The 12,772-nt window shown below is 38.8% G+C and overlaps 1 pseudogene; it reads right to left on the bottom strand.

The window, feature by feature from the left end:
• Positions 1 to 7,995: 7,995 nt before the first annotated feature.
• On the bottom strand, positions 7,996 to 8,582 carry LOC117026099 (60S ribosomal protein L19-like; annotated as a pseudogene).
• Between the last annotated feature and the right edge of the window lie 4,190 nt (positions 8,583 to 12,772).

Below are 12,772 nucleotides of genomic sequence, written 5' to 3'. Positions count from 1 at the left end.
TGTTTCCCATACCACTTACATTTATAGCCTTGCATTGTTCATTGTTTTGTTGGAGGATTATTGTGCAATTCATCACAAGAAGATGGTAATATTTTTCCAAAACAAGAGTCACTGTATCTTTGTTTCTTCCTAAATGTAAAATATACTGCCTTTCTTCGGTGGTCACTTGTATTTATTCATGAAAGTTGATTAATTGAATAACTAGGAACTATATACATCATAATGTAGTCATTTCAAATCACTTAGAGAGTGAAGGAGTGACATACAGCTTTGAGATGGATAAAAGCTAAGGTATCTCTTCCGAGAAATATTTATAGCTACACAAAATTGTGCATATAATTTCAGGTGTCTCACTTATCCCCTAAGCCATTCATAGAAGCCTGGGAGTCCATGGAACCCAGCTTAAGGACCACGGTTTAAATGGAATTTTATCGAACTAGAATGCTAAGTTAAAGAACTAACTTCTTAATTTTTATACCTTATAGGTAAAAATTAAGTATAAGTGCCTTATAGGTACTTTTATTCCTGCCATGAAGGAAACCGAACTTATACAAGTGTACAGCAATAGTCCATGTTCCCATCTAACAGAACTTTCTTAAAGTTACAGCCCGAATAGCATGTTATCTGATGTGCACTCCAAGTAAAGCTGGTTAATGATGACCATATGCACCCAGGACTCAAAGCTTTCTCAGCACGCTTGATTTTATAAGTAGCGAAGCCCATCAACCCCATTCCTACCCAAATGTCCTGGTAAACTTGAATACAGTAGGACTTTATGGGGCATCCAAACATTTTTAATAAGGCTTTGTAGCATCTCAGTTTAGACCACCCTAAAACCCTACAGCCCACTATTAAAGAGTAACTTTGATGTTACCTAGATATTCCAGTGAGGGATCTACGTTAGGAGAGCTCATCATTTTTCATCCCTTGGATCACAGCATCTAAGTGAGAGTACCAATCTCCTTGCCTCTACTTGGAAGGCAGAAGAGCAGTAGGACCCACGGGCTGGAGGCAGTGGCCCAGACTCCTCTGGGAATGTTGTAATGCTGCCTGAGGGATTCAACTAAAGTACACTCACTACTGGTTATATTCGTAGATGTGAAATAACAAGTGCCAATAACGATCTGGAGTGGAACCATTTTTATTTGGTTGAACTATTTAACAAGTACCACATGCCTACGTATGAAGAGTGTGATTCATATCTAACTGAGGGAGGAAAGGGACAGATGAAAATGCAAGGTCAACTTTGTCTTAGACAGGACTTTGTTCATCAGGGAAAGCAACTTCGTGCGTAATCAGAAGTGTAGACATGAGGTGTAAAACAGTGAGCTCACCGTCACTAAAACTCTGTGCGGAATTGACTCCCACTGAGTTACGCATCATGACTCAAAGAGATGGGACTTCAACTCCCCGTGGTGGTTAAGTATCCTCCTTGTAATAATCTTCTTTCTGGAAGAAAGAAGAGAACTTAATTACAAGGGAAGCTCCCTGCTATGGCAGAGACATAAAAGTTGAGAAAAATTACACTTTCTCATATTTCATACTGATTTGCTTCACTTCTTGGGAAAAAAGTAAAAAATCTTTTATGTACTAATAATCGTTGCATTGGTTTCTATTGTATGGAACTTCTTGGAACCCACTACTATGTCAAAGACATTAGAAATGGATATGAAGAGAACCCCAGAAGAAAATACTAAGGAAAACATAGTTCAATAAATGTTAATTAAAATTAGAGCCAACCTAGGCTTTTCCGGCCATAGCCCAAAGTAGTATTGCTAGGAGACACTACAAAAAGTCACTGTTTTCCAAGAAATCTTTGGAGAAATTACATCAGTTCTCTGGCATATGTAGAAGAGAGGGTGTGCAATTGAGGAGACTGTGACTTATTTTTCACATGCTTTGACAACTGTGATAACAAATGAAAGTGTCTGGAAGTAGAAAATTAATTCTAGGTCATTCCATCTAGGGTGGTGCCTGTACCCCATAGTTCCTTATTGAAAATACCATGATGAAAATGTGAGATTCAGGGGAGCTCATGTGGTCCAGGGAGAAAGGATTTGTCTTCTTGTGGAGCTAATTTACAAGGTGGTCACAAAACCAAGCTACCAGAAGCAGGGAGTTGGGGTGAGGAGGGTGGGGTGGTCGGGAGGCGGGGGAAGCAAAGAGTTACTTGTCCATCTTCTGCTGTTTCTTGATTTGTGGCAACCCCTGTCTGTGAGTGAAAAGCTCACCTTGCCTCCAGTGATGTATCTTGGTCATTGAGCACAGAGCGTAAGTCGTATGAAGCCCACTATTTCAGCACTTAGGTCCACTGTCTCCACCAAATGGACATCAGCCCATGTGGGAAGAGTGGCCACCACAGCAATGAAGGTGGTACATTCTCCACAGGAGTAGCCTGTGAATATTTGTTGAATAAGGCAATCGGAAGCGATTTATGGCCTTGACCTCACTCTTTTTCTATTCACACCGAAGCCTTGGCCCTGAGATGGCTTGCTCCTTGGGAGAACGGCAGCTATGTCTGAGAATAAAAAATGAAAACAAAAGAAAACAACCCTCAAAGAATGCTAGGCTGTCAAGTAAAATCTGGAAATGTTGAGAAACTTTCAAGTAGAACACCAGTAACTTTTCCAGGCTCCAAAAGTAAGACAAGGCCTTAACAGGAGGATGGGTTACAGGAATAGCATTCAAAAAATTTGAATGAGACGAATGGATAAGCAAAATGTAGTACATGCATGCAATGGAATATTATTCAACTTTAAAGAAGAAGTAAAATTTGACATCGGCTTCAACAAGGATGAACCTTGAGGACATTATGTTCAGTGCAATAAGCCAGTCAAAAATGGACAAATATTGTATAATTCTCCTTACATGAGTTACCTGGAGTAGTCAAATTCACAGATACAGAAAGGAGAATTGTGGTTACAAGGGCTGGGGGATGAGGGATAGGGGCAGTTATTGTCTGATGGGTATAGAGTTTCAGTTTGGGAAGATGAAAAGGGTTCTAGAGACGGATGGTGGTAATAGTTGCACAACAATGTCAGTGTACTTAATACCACCAAATTTTACACTTAAAAATGGCTAATGGTAAATTCTACATTATGTGTATTTTACCACAATTAAAAATAAAAATTTTAGGGGCCCGCCTGGTGGCTCAGGCGGTTGGAGCTCCGTGCTCCTGACTCCAAAGGCTGCCGGTTCGATTCCCACATGGGCCAGTGGGCTCTCAACCACAAGGTTGCCGGTTCAACTCCTCAAGTCCCGCAAGGGATGGTGGGCTGCGCTCCCTGCAACTAACAACGGCAACTGGACCTGGAGCTGGGCTGCGCCCTCCACAACTAAAACTGAAAGGACAACAACTTGACTAGGAAAAAAGTCCTGGAAGTACACACTGTTCCCCAATAAAGTCCTGTTCCCCTTCCCCAATAAAATCTTTAAGAAAAATAAAAAATGAAAATAAAATAAAAATTTTAGTGAGTCCTATTTGCATGTGAATCTTTATATAATATTGTAAAATGATGTAGGTAAGATTAGTCACTGTTTTTACAAAGATTTATTATGTTCAGACTGATAGGAAAAGAGAAGACAGAGTTGTATATCTGGCATTGAACTTCCCCTTATTATCTGGGAAGTGAACCCAAGTTGTTTCATATGGGAATTCTAAGAAAGTTGAGAGAATGTGATCATTCCATGTAAAAGTAAAGAAAAGAGGAAAAGAGAAGAGGAAGGAGGAAGAAGAAGAGAAAGAAAAGATTAAAAAAAATACTGACTTTGGCACTCTTATTTTATGAAAATATGCTCCCATAAGTTTCCCCTGACACACTTACATATCCACAGTTTTGGATCCAAGATATAAATGCAACCAGCTTGAAATCTGACTTTCCAGTCTAATTTCCCAAAACTCCCTTACATTAGTCACTTCAGTGTTGGAAAATTGAGAGGTCTTCTAGTCCAACAGTCAGCCAGATGCTTGAATCCTCTCTATACAGTTATTCGAGTTAGCCTGACATCTTACTTAGTTGTGATCTTTCACTCATTTTTTCCAATTGGGCCCATAAAATGATTTTACAGAAAACTACTTTTAGGGAAAAGAGGAAAAGGAAAAAAAAAAAAGAAGAATCACATTCTAATTTAAAACTTAAATTCTTGTCATTTATTAATTCTATTTTAAAACAATACATTAAGTCTAATATGATCCCATATATGGTCCCTCCCAAATATATATGTGTGTGTGTCTGTGTGTGTATGTGTGGTGTATTTCATATGGGAATTATACATAAAGAGAGGGTGCCAAAAAAGTATACACATTGTAAGAAAGGAAGAAACTGTATTAAAATTGTAATACAATGAATTACATTCACTTGATTAACAAGATCTTTTGAGCGAATGTAATTCTACACATTGCTACTGTAATTCAATTCAACTTTGAAAAGTAATACATAGATAACATCTCTTAAAATGTGTACATTTTTTTGGCACCCTTGGTATATATCATCTAATACTAATATTATATTATATTATATTATATTATATTATATTATAATATATTTATATAACATAATATTATATATATGTACATAATATATACATATATATACATTATATATACATATTATGTGTATATAATATAATATACATAATATTATATATATGTATATATAGTTGCTACATAAATATATAGTTTCTTTGAAAGCAAAGTTATGGGTATTGTTTATTTTCTACCTTTGTGTCTATTTGTATTTTCTAACTTTTATTCAATTAAGGTTTACTATTTCTTCAATAAATTAATGAGTTAAATATCTTTGATAGTGCTCATTTCATATTTATTTGAGAATTATGATTGTATTCTTTACAAAAATTATTTTTTTAAATTAAATTTATTGGGGTGACAATGATTAGTAAAATTACATACGTTTCAAGTGTACAATTCTATAATACATCATCTATACGTCATATTGTGTGCTCACCACCCAGAGTCAGTTCTCCTTACATCACCACATATTTGACCCCCTTTACTTTCTTCTACCATTCCCTTTTCCCCTTTCCCCTCTAAACTGTTTTCTGTGTCTCTGAGGTTTTGTTTCTGTCTTGTTCCCTTATTGCTTTCAGTTTTATATCCCACATATGAGTGAAGTCATACAGTTCTTGACTTTTTCTTTCTGACTTATTTGGCTTAGCATAATCATCTCAAGATCCATCCAGGTTGATTGGATGAATCAGTATTTGAATTTTTCTTATGGCAGAGTAGTATTCCATTGTGTATATACCACATCTTCTTTTATCTAATCATCTATCGAAGAACACTTTGTTTGTTTCCATGTCTTGGTCACTGTAAACAAAGTTGTAATGAACATTAGAGTACATACGAGGTCTGACACTTAGGTTCACGAACTCATCCTAGAAAAAGTGCTACATACCTCATTGCTGAATATCACTATGGTCACCTTCAAACTACTCCCCTTGGGAAGCTACGCACTGATGCCAGCGCCTAGTCCACCTTTCAGAGCAATTTTGGAACTCTTTTTCTGGAATGGCCATCAGAGTTGTCATCGTATTACACTTGATGTCCTGAATATCATCAAATGTCTTCCTTTCAATATTTCCTTCATCTTCAGGAAAAGAAAGAAGTCATTGGGGGCCAGATCAGATGAGTAGGGAGGGCGTTCCAATACGTTATTTGTTTACTGGCTAAAAACTCCCTAACAGACAGTGCCGTGTAAGCTGGTGCATTGTCGTGATGCAAGAGTCATGACTTTTTGGTGAAAAGTTCAGGTCATTTTTGTCCAACTTTTTCACGCAGCCTTTCAGCACTTTCAAGTAGTAAACATAGTTAACTGTTTTTCCAGTTGGTACAAATTCATAATGAATAATCCCTCTGATATCAAAAAAGGTTAGCAACATTGTTTTGACTCTTCATTTAGACTGACAGAACATTTTTGGTAGTAGAGAATTGGCTGACTTCCATTGTGCATTTTGACGCTTTGTTTCAGGGTCATAGTGGTACATCCGTGTTTCATAACCAGAGATAAAATGGCCGAAAACATCATCTTGCCTCTCCAAAAGGTCTTGGCAAACTTTGACTCTCCTTCACGTTTGTTCACCGGTGTGCTCCTTTGAGGCCATTTTTGCACACACCCTTCTCATGCCAAGATTTTCAGTTAAGATTTCCCTGTTTCCCTGTTGATGTTTACTTGGTTTGCTATGCTTCTCACAGTCAGCCAACAATTTTGACACACAATTCGACTAATTCAACAATGTTTCTGTCAGTTCTGCTTGTTACTGGCCGCCCTGACCTCTCTTCATCAATGATGTGTTCCTCTCCACTCCAGAAAAACGTTTAATCCATTTGTACACTTCCATTTTCTTCATGGCATTATCCCCATAAACTTGGACTAACATGTCCCTGATTTCACTTCCACTCTTGCCAAGTTTAAGAAGAAATTTAATGTTTGTACATTGCTCTAATTCAAGCTCAGACAATCTTATGACAGCATACAAAAACTCATAACAGTAATGAACGCCACTCAGCAGGACACCACCACACGTCGACATGAACACAGCTGTGAGACACTGATATACCAAGGTTATGAAACCTTACCGAACTCTTTGTACAGTGCTGCCAATGTAAGCACACAGTGGCAAGCTCATGAACTTAATTGTCAGACTGTGTATATCTTTATGAATAAATGTTTTCAGATTTTTTGGGTAGATACCCAAAAGAGGGATTGCTGGTCATGTGGTAATTCTATTCTTAATTTTTTGAGGAACCTCTATTCTGCCTTCCACAGCGGCTGAACCAGTCTGCATTCCCACCAACCGTGTATGAGGGTTCCTTTTCCTCCACAGCCTCTTCAATGCTTGTTATTATTTGTCTTGTTGATGATAGTATAAAAATTAATTTTTAACACAGGTAATCTTTCTCTAGTGTGTTGTTAGTCTGGAATCTTGTACTCTCTCTGGTGCTTCAAGTTGCTCATGGACCACCACTCTGCTGTTATTTTCTGGGTTCTTGGGCATAGGCTTTAAATAGTATGTTATTTCCTCCGCTTGCGCATCAGGTAAATGTGTGATAAACCTCACTTCCACTTACTGCTCTTTTCCTTTATTATTCACAAGACCACCACTCACCATTATAAAAGTTTTTTAGACTTTACTGAAAGATTTGGTAGGCAGCAGATATCTGTCATTTGTGACTAATCAGAATCGTTTGAACCCATTCTTCGTGTTTGGATAATTACCCATGATAGACTTCTTTCCATCTTAATGAAGAATCCAAACACATAATTTCCAACTTCCTAGCTGCTGGGTGAAGATATGTGAGATAAATTATGCCAGTCAGATGCATCACACAAGACTGGCTAACAAATTAGATTACTTGGTAAAAGAGGCCAATCACAGAGCATCCATTTTACTGGCCTAAAACTAAGCAGAGGCAGTGTTGTTGGAAGCTGGCTGCTGTGACCAACTTCTCAGTCATGACAGCTACAGCAATGGCCTGTTATTCAATTATGTTGAACAAAAGTAAGTAGCTCCAAAAGAATATACACTGTATTACTCTATTTATATGAAGCCCAAAACACATCTGTGGTGACAGAAATCAGAACAATGCTTAACTATGGATGTTTGAAGGGTTTTGCTTAGAAAGAAGCATGAGGAACAGTTCTCACGTGATAGAAGTGTCCTGTGTCTTATTTGGTCAAAACTCATTGAATGCAATATGTAAAGTCTGCATTTTATATAAATTATACCTCCATTAAAAAAAAAAAGAAAAAAGAAATCTTTAAAAAAATAATCCAGTCTTATTTCTTTTTCTTTTCTTTTCTTGTCTTTTCTTTCTTTCTTTCTTTCTTTCTCTCTCTCTCTCTCTCTCTTTTTTTTTTTTTTTTTGGTTGGCAGATGAGGGCTATTTTATTGAATGATCGATCTATGTCCTGGACAATGGCTAGAAGAGCTAAGTTTAAGTACAGGTCACTACATACAGGTAAGAGAGGTAAAGCTTTATTTCTTCGTCTCTTCCTCCTTGGACAGAGTCTTGATGATTTCCTTCTTTTGGGCCTGGAGTCACTATTCACAGCACTTGGGTGCTTTCTTGGTTTTAGACCTGCAGGCCTCAGCCTGATCAGCAAGAAGCTTCTTGCGAGCCTTGTCTGCCTTCAGCTTGTAGATGTGTTCCATGAAAATCTGCTTTTTTTTTTTTAACACGTTACCCTTCACTTTTAGATACTGGCTGTGATACATGTCAATCTTCTGAGATTCACGGTCTCTTCTGAGCAGTCAGCAAAGTATTCTCATCCTTCTCGTCTAAGTTACGTTCTCAGGCATTCAAGCATTGGCAGTACCCTTTCGCTTACCTATGCCCATATTACTACCCTTCCTACGGCCAACGTGTTTTTCCAGCATCAAGCTCGGGAATGGACACTCACAGCCTTCCGGATGATCCGCCCATCTTTGATCAGCTTCCGAATCTGCTGATGGGAATTGACATTGGCGATGTCATTGGTCTCATTGGGATCCAACCAGACCTTCTTTGTGCCACAGTGGAGGACATTGGAGGCAAGCCTCTTCTGAAGCCTGAGCATATTCATGGCTGCGGCCAGAGCAGAAAAAGGAAACAACTCCCTCTTCACTCTTATTTCTTAAAAACAAAATGTGTTACATCAACATTCTGAACTCTTTTAGTCAACGTTAAATAAAACATATTAGTCTAACATCATCTTCTTCCAACCCTAGAACCTAGACATGGGAGCAATAAGTGAGAATGATGCTGAATCACCAAAGAAAAGCTATGTTTTCAAAATATAACCAGTTTGCATGATATCATGTCTGACTAAAATGTAGGACTGAAAGAAAGAGTTCCATTTTTCATTAATAATAAAAATAAACCTAAGATTAGTCAACTACCAAGTAGGACATAATGCTATTTTTGGCAACTTTTATATATATATAAAAAAAATCAAAGTTACAAGGTACACAGAAGATCTTTTCAGAAAGGGTTTCAAAAGAAGAATGAGAATTTTTGTACTCTAAATCTGAGAGGAATGTTTTGTTTTAATGAACTATATAATCACTTATAGGAAAAAGTTATTCTCTTTCTTTTTTGTTTTTCATCCTTCATGCTTATGACTGTTCTCATATTCTGACTTCCTTAGCAAAAAAAAAATATATTATTGTTTATTATGTAAGATACTGGTTTGGTGGTAGTAAACCAACCAACCAAATAAATAAAAAGCAATAAGAGAAGTTTGTACAAAATAGAAGTCAAAGTTAATTTCTCTCCCACATTACTTTCCAAGCATAAGGATGTGACAGCTCCACAGAATTCAAGCATCCAGATTTTCTATCTTGTTGCTCTGCTATCTCTAGGGTTCCACCTTCATCCATGTTGTCCATGTCTATGCTCCAGGTAGCAGAATTAGTATTCATCAATCCTTTGTATTCCAATGGCCAGAAATTAATGGGGAACAATTAGCAGACAGCACCACAGTTGTTTCTGATGCCCTAAGAATATAGGTGCTCCATAAGCTTGATCATCTGGAAGCAATTAACATTTATGTTTATACTAGAATGCACAAAGTTCAGACGACCATTCAAATAAGGCAAAGTAAAACATCTGTTTAGCCTCATTGTCATTACTCAAAAGCTCACTGAAATGGTAGTAAATAACTTTTTAAAAGAAAATCTAAAAATTTCACAAGCACAGAGAGAATGAGAGAGGAGATAATAGCGATCAAAAGATGTCAACAGTTCTTGTCAAGATGGCACAGTAAGTAAACGCTATGTATATGTTCTCTCACGACCACTGCAAAATTATAACTAAACTACAAAACAACCATCACTGAGAATCTTCTGAAATCTTACTGAACCGAAGCTCTACAACTAAGGACATGCAGAAGAAGCCACCTTGAGACTGGTGAAAGGGGCAGAAATGCAGAACAGGCTGGTCCCACACCTGCACGTGACCACTAAAAATCAGGAGGGATATCTTGGCTGCATAGGTTTCCCCACATACACACACATACCGGGAGGAGTAAGGGGTCCCAGCCCCTCCCCAGCCGAGGATTCCAGTGCCAGGGAGAAAAATCCCCATAATTTCTGGTTGTGAAAACCAGTGGAGATTATGAATGAGTGAGACAGGGAGCAGCTGGAGTCCCAGCCGTTACTCTTAAAGGGACCGTGACAGACTTACTCACCAACTGAATCACTGACTCTGAGCTCCAGGACTGGGGCAGCAGCTGGAGAGTCGGCAGGGAAATAAGATGAGGAACTGAGTTGTCTGTCTTGGGATGGGAACTGGAGGGACAGTTTTCTCCCACATAGAGGAGTTGGCAGAGGCCATTGTTTCTTTGTTGAGTCATCCCCCTTCCCAGCATGCAGACGCACACAGGCAGCTGCCGTATCTGAGTCTCCATCAGGGTGGCTAATGCCATTTGTTTGCCCCACCCTGGTGATTCGAGACCACTCCCCACCCAACTTTTGGGCACACCCAAGCCTCTTCCAGGGGCTGTTTTATACAAACCACCTGCCTTGGTTCATGCTGCAGACTTTCCTAGGGTCTTTCAAAGGTTCACAGAACCCAGACAAGCAGCATTTGGCTTGAGTGTGTCCTGAACCTCTGGCTGAGCAGCCCTAAGCCCGGCATTAGTGGCGGCCAGATTTGGTTCCCAACTTGGCCTCTCGAAGCACCTCCAAACACAGCATGGGCAGCAGCCATCTTTGTATTTCTTTGTGGCTCCTGTCGGGTGAATCTGGGTGGGGCACGGGCTGTGGCTGAACTTGACCTACAGCAGATCTCCTCCAACATGGTCCTGGGGCTGGCGCCCCCAGTGGCCAGCTTCAAAAAGAGCTGGAGCAACACTCAGTTGCCTCCAAGAAATACATGTCCAAGAGGCAGATTGAGCAGGCACCAGAGCCCTGAGGAGGCAGATCCTGCTCTGTAGGGTCAGTCCCTACACCACATCTTTTCCACTGTAGTCATGGGCAGTCCTCACAACCAATGAGCCCGAGGGTCAGTCCCTCCCATTGATGTGCAAATAGCAACCAAGGCTCAACTACAACAGGAGGATACACACAACATACACAAGGGACATACCTGGAGTGCACAGCTCAAGTGACCAGAAAGACTACACCACTGAGCCCCCACCGCACACCTACTACATAAGGCCACTCTACTAAGACCAGAAGATATAGCAGCCCTACCTAATGTATAGAAACAAACACAGAGAGGCAGCCAAAATGGGGAGACAAAGAAACATGTCCCAAATAAAAGAACAGAACAAAGCTCCAGAAAAAGAACTAAACAAAATATAGACAACCAATCTACCAGACACAGAGTTCCAAACACTGGTTATAAGGATGCTCAATGATCTCAGGGAGAACTTCAACAAAGAGATAGAAAACATAAAAATAGAGATAGAAAACATGAAAAAGAACCAGTCAGAAATAAAGACTACAATAATGGAAATGAAGAATACATGACAGGGAAATCAACAGTAGATTAGATGAAGTAGAGGATCAAACCAGCAGTGTAGAAGATAAGGTAGCAGAAAACTCCCAATCAGAACAGCAAAAAGAAGAAAGAATCCAAAAAATTGAGGAGACTTTAAGGGGGCTCTGGAACAACATCAAACCTACCAACATTCACATTTTAGGGGTACCAGAAGGAGAAGAGAGAGAGCAAGAAATTGAAAATTATTTGAAGAAATAATGACAGAAAACTTCCCTAACCTGGGAAAGGAAATAGATATCCAAGTCCAGGAAGTGCAGAGAGTCCCAAACAAGATAAACCCAAAGAGGCCCACACCAAGGCACATTATAATTAAAATGCCATAGGTAGTCACACAGCAGAAGGCCAGAACATTGAAGGCCAGAGGGATTGGTAGGAAATACTCAAAGTGATGAAAAGCAAGGACCTACCTTCAAGATTACTCTACGCAGCAAAGCTCTTATTTAGAATCAAAGGAGAGATAAAGAGCTTCCCAGACAAGAAAAAGCTAAAGGAATTCATCACCACCAAACCAGTATTACAAAGAATCTTAGAGGGACTTCTTTAAGACGAAAATAAATAAATACATAAATAAATAAATAAATAATATGAATAATAAAATGGCAATAACTACATACCTATTAACAATTACTTTCGATGTAAATGGATTACATGCTCCAATCAAAAGATACGGGGGCTGAATTGATAAGAAAGCAAGACCCTTACATGTGCTGCCTACAAGAGACACATTTCAGATTGAAAGATCCACACAGACTGAAAGTAAAGGGATAGAAAAAGATATTTCATGAAAATGGAAACAAACAAAAGTTGGGGTAGCAATAGTTATAGCAGACAAAATGGACTTTAAGACAAAGATTATAACAAGAGACAAAGAAGGACCCAGTAATCCCACTTCTGGGAATTTATCCTAACAAACCAAAACACTACTTCAAGGGGATGTCCTCATCCATATGTTCACTGCAGCATTATTTACAATAGCCAAGATATTAAGGCAACCAAGGTATTAAGGCAAAAGGTATTAATAGCCAAGGTATTAAGGCAAAAGGGGGAAGGGATGAAGAAGTACAAATTGGTAGTTATAAAATAGTCATGGGGATGTAAAGTAAAGCATAGGGAATGTAGTAAATGATATGGTAATAACTATGTATAGTGCCAGGTGGGTACTAGTCAAGGGGATCACTTCATAAATTATATAAATGTCTAACCACTATGCTGTACACCTGAAATTATTATAAAATAATATTGAATATCAACTCTAATCGAAAAATTTTA

This window comes from Rhinolophus ferrumequinum, chromosome 8 (genome assembly GCF_004115265.2).
Source record: "Rhinolophus ferrumequinum isolate MPI-CBG mRhiFer1 chromosome 8, mRhiFer1_v1.p, whole genome shotgun sequence".
NCBI lineage: Eukaryota > Metazoa > Chordata > Mammalia > Chiroptera > Rhinolophidae > Rhinolophus > Rhinolophus ferrumequinum.
This window is presented reverse-complemented; position numbering and strand designations above follow the sequence as displayed.